Source organism: Salmo trutta, chromosome 13 (assembly GCF_901001165.1).
Source record: "Salmo trutta chromosome 13, fSalTru1.1, whole genome shotgun sequence".
NCBI lineage: Eukaryota > Metazoa > Chordata > Actinopteri > Salmoniformes > Salmonidae > Salmo > Salmo trutta.
Genome location: NC_042969.1, coordinates 1786851 through 1801426, shown reverse-complemented (window position 1 = coordinate 1801426; position 14576 = coordinate 1786851). Strand labels below are relative to the sequence as shown.

Sequence of the window (14576 nt, the reverse complement as noted above, 5' to 3'; positions counted from 1 at the left end):
AAGAATTGCAACATTTACTTGTTAACTCCAATAGTGTGTGAAGCTGTCATCAAGACAAAGGGTGGCTACTTTGAAGAATCTCAAATATAAAATATATTTCAATTTGTTTAACACTTTTTTGGTTATTACATGATTCCATATGTGTTATTACATAGTTTTGATGACTTCACTAGTATTCTACAATGTAGAAAATAGTAAAAACTAAGAAAAACACTGGAATGAGTAGGTGTGTCCAAACTTTTTACTGGTACTGTATTTGGCAAATATAAATCAAAACTAGAGAGTGTTCAGAGATAGATGGGAAGGGTTGAGGGTAGCTGAAGGATGGGACTAAAAACAAACAAAATATAAGTCATTTAAAATGTACTGTGTACATAAAATGTATATAGTATGAATAAGCTGGGAGTAGAAGCCTAATTGTTGCTTTCCATTAGTTTACTCCAATTAGGGGAGGAGTGATAGGGAAAGGAAAATATATTTTAAAAAATACATATATATTTAAAATTATTTACACTACATGGCCAAAAGTATATGGACACCTGCTCGTCGAACATCTCATTTCAAAATCATGGTCATTATTATGGAGTTGGTCCCACCTTTGCTGCTATAACAGACTCCACTCTTCTGGGAAGGCTTTCCTCTAATGTTGGAACATTACTGCGGGGAATTGCTTCCATTCAGCCACAAGAGCATTAGTGAGGTCGAACACTGATGTTGGGCGATTAGGCCTGGCTCGCAGTCGACGTTTCATTTCATCCCAAAGGGCTTTGATGGGGTTGAGTTCAGGGCTCTGTGCTGGCCAGTCAAGTTCTTCCACATCGATCTCAACAAACCATTTCTGTTTGGACCTCGCTTTGTGCACGGGGGCATTGTCCTGCTGAAACAGGAAAAGGCCTTCCCCAAACTGTTGCCACAAAATTGGAAGCACAGAATCATATAGAATGCCATTGTATGCTGTAGCATTAAGATTTCCCTTCACTGGAACTAAGGGGCCTTACTCCTCTTTCAACAAACTTCACAGTTGGCACTATGCTGTGGGGCAGATAGCGTTCTCCTGGCATCCGCCAAACCCAGATTCGTCCATCGGACTACCAGATGGTGAAGCGTGATACATCACTCCAGAGAACGCGTTTCCAATGGCGGCGCTCTTTACACAACTCCAGCCGACGCTTGGCATTGCACATGTTGATCTTAGGCTTGTGTGAGGCTGCTCGTACATGGAAATCCATTTCATGAAGCTCCCGCCGAACAGTACTTGTGCTGAGTTTGCTTCCAGAGACAGTTTGGAATTCGGTAGTGAGTGTTGCAACCGAGGATAGATGATTTTACGCGTCACGCGCTTCAGCACTCGGTGGACCAGTTCTGTGAGCTTGTGTGTCCTACCACTTCAAGGCTGAGCCATTGTTGCTCCTAGACATTTCCACTTCACAATAACAGCACTTACATTTAACCAGGGCAGCTCTAGCAGGGCAGAAATTCAACGAACTGACTTGTTGGAAAGGTGGCATTCTATGACGGTGCCACATTGAAAGTCAATGAGCTCTTCAGTAAGGCCATTCTACTGCCAATGTTTTGTCTATGTCGATTGCATGGCTTTGTGCTCAATTTTATACACCTAAAAAAAAGTTATTTAGAGAAAATAGATACAAAATTATAATTGATTGTTTTAGCCTGACCTTTCATTTACCTGTGGACTTGTGAATCCGAACAAACAAAGCTACCCTCATGTTGTCATTATACCGTTGGTAAGTGTGACTTCTGCCAATTAGAGCTTTGGAACAAACTAAGATTTGAAAATCACCTAATTTGTAACGGCACAATCCTATGATCTGCTAATCAAACAAATCTGCCGATCAAGACACAATTTTGCAGCTCGCGAACAACCTCAGACATGTAACAAAATGTCTGAATTTTCTACACCACCCTATGCTTCCTTATTACACGCCATCCAGCCCGCCAAATGGAAAACTAAAATATTAATTCTGTGCTATGGCGCCTGACAGATCATGGATAATGGCTGACACTCCAATGCAAACACCACCCAGATGCTATTTGTCTGTGGGTAATGGCCACCTCGCCATTTGGAGATGAGAAAAAAAAATATATAGGGGAAATGACAGTGGGAAATAGCATTAAAAGGGTGCAATCGCCTCTCATTGTCACGGAACATAACTACATCTCATTGTGGAGAGCCTTTATTTATTCTACTGCCGATTATTATTAGAACCTCTTCGTTCTCTCTCGGCTCTAATAGGCGATGAGTAAGGTTTAATTTGTCCAAGAGAACTTTCCATCCTTCAAAAGGCTAAGTATGATAGCTGCGGAGATTCCATTGGAATATTATGAGGCCGATTTTTCAGCCCTGAGGACAGTGAGTTGGTTGGTTCATACGGCTCTCTATGCCGTCTCTGTTTTTTCTTCTCTTAAAGTGATTCCCCTTTGCTTTTAGCAGCTGAGAGTTATAGGTCTATTAGGAATTCATCACACAATGAGTGAAATCAATCCTATTGTGCGAATGTGCCAGGGTAAAAATAAGATAAAACCTTCAATTACGGGGGCTCAGAAGAATATTTGCCCTCCCAAATTGATCTGATATTGACAATTTACACTTCAGATGACCTTTTCCAAGATCTGCCCACATATTTGAGGACCAATGCTGTATTGGGAGTATTTGGAGAGTGGATAGAAAAGTGGGAAATGCTGCTGTATTGCAAAAAAAATAGGAGATGGGGTATAAACCGCATTTCACAGAAAACTGAAAGGGTATTCACGAAACACACAGGCAGGGAGTAAGGCCTGCCATTGTAAGTGTACACACAGAGGGGTCTGCGTCATATGGACACAGTATGAGAGGAGGCGGGCACCTAGATGGGACCCTTAACGAAGGTCAAAAGCCTCTTGTAGGAACCGTATAATGCATGGCTGGAGATGTGGTCGTCTTCGGCATGCCATTCAGAAAGTCCAACCTTTTATTGAAATTTGATTTATCCTTAAAAAATTGATTTTGTGTCACACTAGGCTCGTTTTAACTGTCCACTCCAGCTCGACTGGCGGAGTAAAACGGTATATCAGTTATGCGGCGGGGGTACTCAAACGGCACATAAAATCCTCATCTATATTTCCATGATGGTATTTCGCTAGGCCTGTCAAAATGGATTTTTTCTGGGCGGAAGGTCCTTTGGGTCTGTGAGAAGAACAGAGGGGGACAATAGAAGTGAAGCACATCCACCCTCGGACATCAAACCGACGGTCTGTCGGGCCTCCGATCCTTCAGTCTCTATCTAGCCTCTTCCTTTCGGCTGTTGATAAGTATCCTTTATCTATCACGAGCAGGTGATAGGGTTCAAGCGGCCTTCTCCACAGAGCCTCTCTTCCCCTCTATTGATATCTAGGATCTACTAAGCCATCCCCAGTCCATAGCCAAGCGCACTACATTCCAGGTCCCATCGGCTCTAGCAAGTCACGTTAGCTCCACTTCCTTTAGCAGTGGCCCCGGGGGCCGCCACCAAATGAATAACTTCTATCAACACCCTGAGGTGGAGGGGCGGAGGCAGGGGCTTTAGTCTGCCAACAGCGAGGTGCTAAATAGCAACAGCCCCAATAGGACAGTGTGTGTATGCATGTGTGTGTGTGGGGGGGGGGGGGGGGTTGGTTATTCTATCCTTGTGGGGACCTAAAATCCCCTAAATTCCCACAAGGATAGTAAAACAAGGAAAATTCTCCCTTGTGGGGACATTTCTCATGTCCCCATAAGGACAAAGGCTATTTTAAGCTTAGGGGTTAGGTTTAGGGATAGGGTTACAATTAGGGTTACAATTAGGGTTAGGGTAATGGGTTAGTGGTTAGGGTTAGGAGTTAGGTTTATGGTTTGGGTTACGGTTAGGGTTAAGGTAAGGGTAAGGGTAGGGTTAGGGGTTAGGGAAAATAGGATTTCGAATGGAAATACATTTTAGGTCCCCGCGAGGATAGAAGAACATAACGTGTGTGTGTGAGCGTGTGTGCGTTTACAGTACATGCACCTGTGTACATGTTTATGTGTCTACGTGTGTCTGAGACCGTGAGGGAGCACAAGCCAGAGAGTGGGAGACATAATGAAAGAAAGGAAGGGAGCGATAAAGAGACATACACCAGAACATATATGTGAGAGGAAATGACTTGCTAAAGGAATTGCGAACACCATTACATTTACATTTACATTTAAGTCATTTAGCAGACGCTCTTATCCAGAGCGACTTACAAATTGGTGCATTCACCTTATGATATCCAGTGGAACAACCACTTTACAATAGTGCATGTAAATCTTTTAAGGGGGGGGGTTAGAAGGATTACTTTATCCTATCCCAGGTATTCCTTAAAGAGGTGGGGTTTCAGGTGTCTCCGGAAGGTGGTGATTGACTCCGCTGTCCTGGCGTCGTGAGGGAGCTTGTTCCACCATTGGGGTGCCAGAGCAGCGAACATTTTTGACTGGGCTGAGCGGGAACCGTGCTTCCTCAGAGGTAGGGGAGCCAGCAGGCCAGAGGTGGATGAACGCAGTGCCCTTGTTTCTCACCATCACATCTACGTGGTACAATAGCATTTATTCATTTAAGTAACAAACGGTGGATCACTAGCTCAAAAGAACATAGCCATCCAGTACACAAGCCCATTAGTAGGGACAACCTAAGGCATTTGGTATTGAGAGATAATTTACAACACGATGATGTGAATAATAAAAGAGGAGAAAAAAATCCTTTAGCGGTGTCCAGCTTTCTCTTCCCGCTCTCTCTCCCCTCTTTCATTTGCTTCTTTGCAGATTCATCCCTTTCTCCCCTTAAAAATGTCATGACTGAAAATAGGTAATTTAATCTTCATTAAATTTACAGGGGGCCAGCTCTCCCCTCTTGCCTGAGTGAATTAACGGCTAGACCAGTGAGATTAGGCGGTTGGGTCCTGAAATCCCATAACTGTGACAAGCGTTATATCACAGCATCTCTTCTGGTTTTTAATGGAGGAAAGATGATCTCTGTCCATTCAATGTCAAAGAGGCCCTTATGAGGCTAGTGGAAGGACACACACACATGGACGCACATACACACACACACACACACACACACACACACGCTCATACATGCACACAGTTTTGATGGGCAAAACAGTGAAGGTGAATCCAGAGAGTAAGAGAGGAGGGGATAGTACTGGTTAGGGACATCGTAATGACTTTGAAAATGGGCAGTAAATAAATACCGATTGGCTCCCATCCTCTTTTGAAATCTGATTGATGTGCCTTTTGGGAGATGCCCGTATAAAAGAGCTACTGAGTCTGTGGCTTTCATCACAGACCAATCGATGGTGAGAGGAAGTACGAGCCGGCTCCATGCCTCTCTCTTACCAACCAATCTCTTGGGTTATATACCGGGTATCAACACACCAGAGTGGGGGGGAAAGAGGGGGCTTTTGAGAACAAAACTCCCCATGCTCTAATTTGCCCATATTCGTGTGAACATCAGTGTTGAGGTTTGATGAGCTCTTGTATGCAACAGGGTTGGGGTCAATTTTAATTCAGTCCATTCAGGAAGTGAACTGAAATTCTAATTGTTTAATTAGAGATTTAACAATCTCTCCTGTTCTATATGTTGTTGTTGGTTATGTAGCCTATGTATATACCAATGTATGTTGTTGGTTATGTAGGTTATCTATAGTTCATTTGGAAAGTATTCAGACCCCTTGGCTTTTTCCACATTTTGTTAAGTTACAGCCTTATTTAAAATGGATTAAAAAATAATTTTCCTCATCAATCTACACCCCATAATAACAAAGCAAAAACAGGTTTATAGAAAAATGTGCTAATTTATAAAAAATGTAAATGGAAAAAACGTATTTACATAAGTATTCAGACCCTTTGCTATGAGACTCGAAAATGAGCTCAGGTGCATCCTGTTTCCATGGATCATCCTTGAAATGTTTCTACAACTTGATTGGAGTCCACCTGTGGTAAATTCAATTGATTGGACATTATTTGGAAAGGCACACACTTGTCTATATAAGGTCCCACAGTTGACAGTGCATGTCAGAGCAAAAACCAAGCCACGAGGGCGAAGGAATTGTCTGTAGAGCTCCGAGATAGGATTGTGTCGAGGCACAGATCTGGGGAAAGGTAACAAAACATTTAAGCAGCATTGAAGGTCCCCAAGAACACAGTGGCCTCCATCATTCTTAAATGGAAGAAGTTTGGAACCACCAAGACTCTTCCTAGAGCTGGCCGCCCAGCCAAACTGAGCAATCGGGGGAAAAGGGCCTTGGTCAGGGAGGTGACCAAGAAACCGATGGTCAATCTGACAGAGCTGTAGTGTTACTCTGTGGAGATGGGAGAACCTTCCAGAAGGACAACCATCTCTGCAGCATTCCACCAATCAGGTATTTACGGTAGAGTGGCCAGACGAAAGCCACTTCTCAGAAAAAGGCACATGACAGCCCGCTTGGAGTTTGATAAAAGGCACCTAAAGGACTCAGACCATGAAAAAAAGGATTCTCTGGTCTGATGAAATCAAGATTAAACTATTTGGCCTGAATGCCAAGCGTCACATCTGGAGGAAACCTGGCACCATCCCTACGGTGAAGCATGGTGGCATGATCATGCTGTGGGGTTGTTTTTCAGTGGCAGGGACTGGGCGACTAGTCAGGATTGAGGGAAAGATGAATGGAGCAAAGTAAAGTGATCCTTTATGAAAACCTGTTCCAGAGTTCTCAGGAACTCAAACTGGGGCTAAGGTTCACCTTCCAATGGGACAACTACCCTAAGCACACAGCCAAGATAATGCAGGCTTCGGGAAAAATCTCTCTGAATGTCCTTGAGTGGCCCAGCCAGAGCCCAGACTTGAACCCGATCGAACATCTCTTGAGACAATGTATGTTGTTGGTTATGTAAGCTATATACACTGAGTGCACAAAACATTAGGAGCACCCTCAGAATAGCCTCAATTCATCAGCCTATGGACTCTACAAGGGATGCTGGCACATGTTAACTCCAATGCTTCCCACAGTTGTGTCAAGTTGGCTGGATGTCCTTTGGGTGGAGGACCATTCTTGATACACATGGGAAACTGTTAAGCATGAAAAACCCAGCAGCGTTGCAGTTCTTGACACACTCAAACCGGTACGCCTGGCACCTACTACCTTACCCCATTCAAAGGCACTTAAATCTTTTGTCTTACCCATTCACCCTCTGAATGGCACACACACAATCCATGTCTCAATTGTCTCAAAGCTTAGAAATCCTTCTTTAACCCATCTCCTCCCCTTCATCGACACTGATTAAAGTGGATTTAATAAGTGAAATCATAGCTTTCACCTGAATTCAACTAGTCAGTCAGACATGGAAAGAGCAATATTTTCTATACTCAGTATATATACCGTTGTTTGTTGTTGATTATGTTGCCTTCCTACAGTGGGGTCCGAAATTATTGACACCCTTGATAAAGTTGAGCAAAAATGACTGCATAAAATAAATAATTTGAATTCTGAGCTACAGTGCACGCTCAAAAGAATACTGATAAAATTGCTCAGAAAATTTGATTTTGTTTAACAAGTAATACTTTTTTCTCAAAAAGGTCAAAATTATTTACACCCATTTTCAATCCCCTTTAATACCTAACCTTGCTTAGATAAACGGCACTAAGACTTTTTCCCCAAAAAATGATGAGTTGAGGAACACATTGGGAGGGATCTTAGACCATTCCTCTATAGAGAATCCTTCCAAACACAAGTTTTCAAGTCCAGAGATTATTGTTGATTTTGTTAACAATTTCTTCATGGAGCAACTTACAGTAGAGAGTGCATACATTTTTCATACAGGTCCCCCGTGGGAATCAAACCCACAACCCTCACGTTGCAGGTGCCATGCTCTACCAACTGAGCCACACGGGACTCAGTTGGGGGTTATTATCTTGCTGGAAGATCCACTCACGGCCAAGTTTCAGCCTCCTGGCAGAAGCAACAAGGTTTTTGGCTAAAATGTCCTGGTACTGGGTAAAGTTCATGATGCCGTTGACCTTAACAAGGGCACCAGAAACAGTGGAAGCAAAATAGCCCCATAACATCAAAGGTCCACCACCATACTTTACAGTCGGTATGGGGTTATTTTCTGCTCATGCATTCTTATATCGACACCAAACCCACCACTGGTGTGCGTGGCCAAAGAGCTCTATTTTCATGTTATCCAATAAATGTAAACGGCTGTAGTTTGCTAAACGACATTGGCACTTGGATTGGAAGTGGTGCTTTGGTCAGATTACATGAAAATAGAGCTATTTGGCCACAAATAGAAGCTATTTGGTCAAAAATAGAAAGCATAAGCGTTGCCTGCACTACCGTTTTCAGCCTAGTAATATTAAGCCCCTTGAGAATAAACAGTTTTCTGAATTGAATTGAGACATGTGCAGCCTTTCTATTTTGAAGGAAAAAATACAGTTCCTGGAAATCCTGTATGCCCGAGTTGACCCAAATATCATGCCAATAACATGCATTGTCTGGTTGAGGAGAATGAGAACTCATAAACCCACACAACAGAATGCCTGGTTCTAGCCTCTGTCAATTAGGACTGGCTTCTGTAATTGCATCAAGTAGGTTATGATGACTTCACAGGGTTTAGTTACATTCCACACAATTGGAGAGTCGGAGATGTTGGAAATGTTCTGGAAATTGGCTTTAACCCTAAAAGTACCGATCAAACATGTCAATTGTCAACGTTTTGTTCTTAAATTGTAAGACTTTGTCAAACAACTACTTACTGACAAAAAAACACAACTTACCATGATTTCTGTGTTAATATGGAGGACTGAAAAAAATTATCTCTCTTTTGTATACTAGTGCTTGAAAATATGGAGAGTTGTACTCAGTAATGTGTTGTATTGTATTCAGAACAAAAAGTGAATTGCTATGTCATTTTTTTGCAGTATTAATTTAGTGCCTTGTTGCAAACAGGATGCATGTTTTGGAAAATATTTATTATGTACAGGCTTCCTTCTTTTCACTAAGCTGAAAATGTGGACACAATAGTAGACTTTGCATTTGGCACAGAGGTAGATGTACGGCGTACAGAAAGTATTCATACCCATTGAGCTATTCCACATTTTACAGCCTGAATTCAAAATTGATTAAATATAGGATTATTTTTCTCACCCATCTACACAAAATACCTTATAGTGAAAAATGTTTAAATTTTTTATTTATTGAAAATGAAATAAAGAAATATCTAATTGACAAGAGTATTCACACCCCTGAGTCAATAGAACTTAGTACCACCTTTGGCAGTGATTACTGCTGTGAGTCTTTCAGTGAAAATCTCTAAGAGTTTTACACACCTGGATTGTACAACATATTATTATTTTTCTAAATTCTTCAAGCTCTGTCAAATTAGTTGTTGATCATTGCTAGACTACCAAGTCTTGCCATATATTTTCAAGCAGCTTTAAGTAAAAACTGTTACTCAACCATTCAGGAACATTCACTGTCTTCTTGGTAAACTCCAATGTAGATTTTGCCTTGTGTTTTAGGTTATTGTCCTGCTGAAAGGTGAATTAATCTCCTAGTGTCTGGTGGAAAGCAGACTGAACCAGGTTTTCCTTTAGGATTTTGCCTGTGCTTAAGTCAAATTCCATTTCTTTTTTATATGGAAAATCTCCTCAGTCCTTAATAATTACAAGCATACCATAACATGATGCAGCCACAACTATGCTTGAAAATATGGAGAGTTGTACTCAGTAATGTGTTGTATTGTATTCAGAACAAAAAGTTAATTGCTATGTCATTTTTTTGCAGTATTAATTTAGTGCCTTGTTGCAAACAGGATGCATGTTTTGGAAAATATTTATTATGTACAGGCTTCCTTCTTTTCACTCTGTCAATTAGGATAGTATTGTGGAGTAACTACAGTGTTGTTGATATATCCTCAGTTTTCTCCTTTCAGAGCCATTAAACACTAACTGTTTCATGATGAAATCCCTGAGTGGTTTCCTTCCTCTTCGGCAACTGAGTTAGGAAGGACGCCTGTATCTTTGTATTGACTGGGTGTATTGATACACCCTCCAAAATCAAAATGTAATTAATAACTTCACCATGCTCAAAGGGATATTCAATATCAGTTTTTTACCCATCTACCAATAGGTGCCCTTCTTTGCGAGGCATTGGAAAACCTCCCTGTTCTTTGTGGTTGAATCTGTGTTTGAAATTCACTACTTGACTAAGGGACCTTACAGATAATTGTATGTGTGGGGTACAGAGATGTGGTAGTCATTCAAAAATCATGTTACACACTATTATTGCACGCAGAGTGAGTCCATGCAATTTATTATGTGACTTGTTAAGCAAATATTTACTCTTGAACTTATTTAGGTTTGCCACAACAAAACATAATTCCACTTTGACATTATGGGGTATTGTGTGTAGGCCAGTGACCAAAAATGTTATCAATTTTAAATTCAAGCTGTAACAACACAACCAAATGTGGAAAAAATAATGGGGAGTGAATACTTTCTGAAGGCACTGTATGTACCCTGAAAATATATAGATATGGATTCATATGTTTGGCCCCTGGTGGCGTGACAGCCACTATAACTAAAAAATAACTTAAAAATGTGTAAATACATATTTAGCTTCCAGTCAATGTCTCTATACCAAACCGAGAGTCATCTTGAAGAGGCAATTGGAACTGAATTGATAGCCCGTAGTGTTCCAAAGTTAGAGCTAAAAGTCTGATGGCACCGGCACCCATATCACCCATATCATACGGATATGCCAGATTAGCTCAATCGACAATTTCTCAGCCGCTGAGTATCACAGAATCATAACAATGTGAATGAATAACAGACATACTGTATTTTCATAACAAATGGCTATGGATGAAACTGATACTGTAAATACCTGTTCAAAACATGAAAAACATACTATTTTTTAAATCAAATTTGACTATACATATTTATGTTTAAATATATGCTTTTTGGGGGGAATTTTTGTGTTTCAAAAGGTTCATAAAATAAAAAGTGTTACTAATTGAAAGACAGCGTCTCTGCAATCATTACCAATTTGGTGTAAAAAATGACACCTTTTTTAAGAAAAACATATTTTGGCACTTTTAGGGTTAATCGTGATTGGTGCCTTCTGGTAATGTACGAGTCTCTACGTAATGTATCTACAGACTCTTGAGGAAATGTGAGGGAGAGCAGTTCCATCTTGACAATATTAAGGAAAGACAAGCTGCTTTCAACTGAACTCCTCCAATGTAAACAAACTCCTCTTGTATATGATGCTCGTTTGTAGGATGTCAAAAGGTTAATCACACTTTAAAACTGCAAGATTACAACAGACATGACTAAGCAGGAGGAGTAGATTCTGTGGATTTCATGAAATTATCACAAGTGCTATTGTCTCTGAGAGGGAGGGATTTCTGGGCTAAGTTCTTATCAAGTTCTGAGTCAGTTCTGTGTCGTAATGGGATGAATAAGAAAAGAAAACGATGAGAAACGGAAAAGGACAGACAAATATTACAGATGTTGCTCTGACCTAGAAATCATTCTCGAAAAGCTGACACTCAAATGTCGACAATTTTCCTCCTCCGTTGTCGCCAAAATAGCAACAGCCTCCTCCAAAAGACAGCTAATCAGCGATTCGGGAGAAGGAGCCTTTAATCGTCTATTCAACCGTCGGTAGCAGGGGGAGCTTAATTGTTTATTTTCACAGCTGGTGAATTTCTGATTGCGTCCCAAATGGAGCCATATTCCCTATGTAGTGCATTCATTTTGACCAGGGCCCTAGTAGTGTGCTATATAGGGAATATGGTTCCATTTGGGGATTTTCCTCAAAGTGCACCTAAAGATTGGCGCTCTAACCGCTCGCAACATACACATTTGATCCAAATTTCCTTTACAGCATGGTGCTTTGATTTCAGAACCCATTTGCCACACAATCCTTGGGAGCCTGCACATGTCAAGAGGATTCTCTGTTCCACCATACCTCTCATAACCAAATGGGGTTACAATCCACACAGCTGTTTATCAAATCATTTACAGGCCTCTATCTCAACAATAGAAAGACATGCACACAGATACACACTGCACACGTATCAGAATACAATAATGCATTGCCAAATCGGGGTGCAGCGGGGTTGTATATATCTCACATGATTTGTGAGGACTGTAGTGTGAGGACTCAGCAGTGCCATGCAGTGAGAAGCGAAGAGAATACATACAGAGACAATTGGCCCATTGGGTTGTGTACGGCTTATCATAACTATACAGGGCAGAACGTCAAATGCATATACAAAGCAGGAGTGCTACTAAGGAAAATAACACACACACAGAAATACATAGACCAGTGGTCACCAACCGGTCGATCGACTAGGCATTCCTTGTCGATCACCAAACATTTCTGCAGAAAAGCCGCTGGCCAATCGGATAGCTCAGATCACCGTGCCTATAGCTTCTAGGACCCCACAGCAAAGTTTGATACTAGCGTGAGATTTCATAAATTTTAAAACCATGACCAGAGAGAGACCGTCAAAGAATACTGCAAAGAGCTGCTGTTGTTATGAGTGAGTTCATGTTTAACTTTCTATTCAGCATTTTTACAAAACATGAAATGTGGTTTTCCCTACTTCCACTCACGCTGCAGCTGCAATGAATGAGTAGCCAAGTGTATCAACAGCCCTGCCCTTTCATTTTTTGCAGCGAGTCGTATCTATTTTAATATCAATAAATATTTCACTTTCTCTGGTCATAGGAACAACATGAATTTGTGCCTACTGCACAAACCTCATTCCTACATAACGTTTATTAGGTTAAAGTTGCATAGAAGTACATTTTTTAAATACTAGATCTCGGCTTGCTTTTTAACTGCGAAAGTGATAGACACACACAAACAAAGACGAATACACACACGCGCACACACACACGCACACTTGAAGAGACACAGGCAGAGACAAAGGCAAAGACAGTCAACAGCGTAACATGCACCCCACAGAGATGTACCAGACTAGAGAGGTAGGTGGTGAGAGGTAGGTGGTGGGAGGAAGAAATCACAACATTCCACCACAGACAGTTGTTTCAAAGTAGGCCAGGGCACACAAAGGCAAGAATCCATTAAAGGGGAGTATTTGTAGGTGCTTGCGCATTGTGCAACGTTTTACATTTACCAGACTAAAGCCCTGGCTGTAAAAAAAGAGCGAGGGATGGAGCATGCCGAAAAAAATCAGTGTGTGGCGAGTGACGAAGGCCAACTATAGCCCTTGTGTTGATGACAAAGCGCTTCCTAAAAAGTGCCACGAGACAGGATGTGACGTCATGCTCTATCAGCGTAGATCTACAATAAAAGGGCTGGTCTACTTAACAGAAACCAGAGTGACCTTGAGTCACTGAGTTAACAAAGCCGGAGGGAAGCTAAAGAGCACTACTTTCAAGTCGGAGGTGCATCCAAAATTCAACCCTATCACCTAGTGCACTACATTTGGCCAGATCTCTATGAGGCCTACAGTTGAAGTCAGAAGTTTACATACACTTAGGTTGGAGTCATTAAAACTCGTTTTTCAACCACTCTACAAATTTCTTGTTAACAAACTATAGTTTTGGCAAGTCAGTTAGGACATCTACTTTGTGCATGACAAGTATTTTTTCCAACAATTGTTTACAGACAGATTATTTCACTTATAATTCACTGTATCACAATTCCAGCAGGTCAGAAGTTTACATACACTGAGTTGACTGTGCCTTTAAACAGCTTGGAAAATTCCAGAAAATGATGTCATGGCTTTAGAAGCTTCTGATAGGCTAATTGACATCATTTGAGTCAATTGGAGGTGTACCTGTGGATGTATTTCAAGGCATACCTTCAAACTCAGTGCCTCTTTGCTTGACATCATGGGAAAATCTAAAGAAATCAGCCAAGTCCTCAGAAAAAAAATTGTAGACCTCCACAAGTCTGGTTCATCCTTAGGAGCAATTTCCAAACGCCTAAAGGTACCACGTTCATCTGTACAAACAATAGTAAGCGAGTATAAACACCATGGGACAACGTAGCCGTCATACCGCTCAGGAAGGAGACGCGTTCTGTCTCCTAGAGATGAACGTACTTTAGTGAGAAAAGTGCAAATCAATCCCAGAACAACAGCAAAGGACCTTGTGAAGATGCTGTAGGAAACAGGTACAAAAGTATATATATCCACAGTAAAACGAGTCCTATATTGACATAACCTGAAAGGCCGCTCTGCAAAGAAGAAGCCACTGCTCCAAAACCGCCATAAAAAAACCAGACTACGGTTTGCAACTGCACATGGGGACAAAGATCATCCTTTTTGGAGAAATGTCCTCTGGTCTGATGAAACAAAAATTGAACTCTTTGGTCATAATGACCATCGTTGTGTTTGGAGGAAAAAGGGGGAGGCTTGCAAGCCAAAGAACACCATCCCAACAATGAAGTCCTGCCTCATCATGTTGTGGAGTGCTTTGCTGCAGGAGGGACTGGTGCCTTTCACAAAATAGATGGCATCATGAGGCAGGACAATTATGTGGATATATTGAAGCAACATCTCAAGACATCAGTCAGGAAGTTAA

At 41.3% G+C, this 14576-nt stretch overlaps 1 protein-coding gene across 1 annotated transcript in view; it reads right to left on the bottom strand.

Annotated features, from left to right (window-relative positions):
- The window catches only part of LOC115205051 (protein diaphanous homolog 2), a 675845-nt gene that overhangs the window by 39312 nt on the left and 621957 nt on the right, over positions 1–14576 (bottom strand). The gene's annotated exons all lie outside the window — the stretch shown is intronic.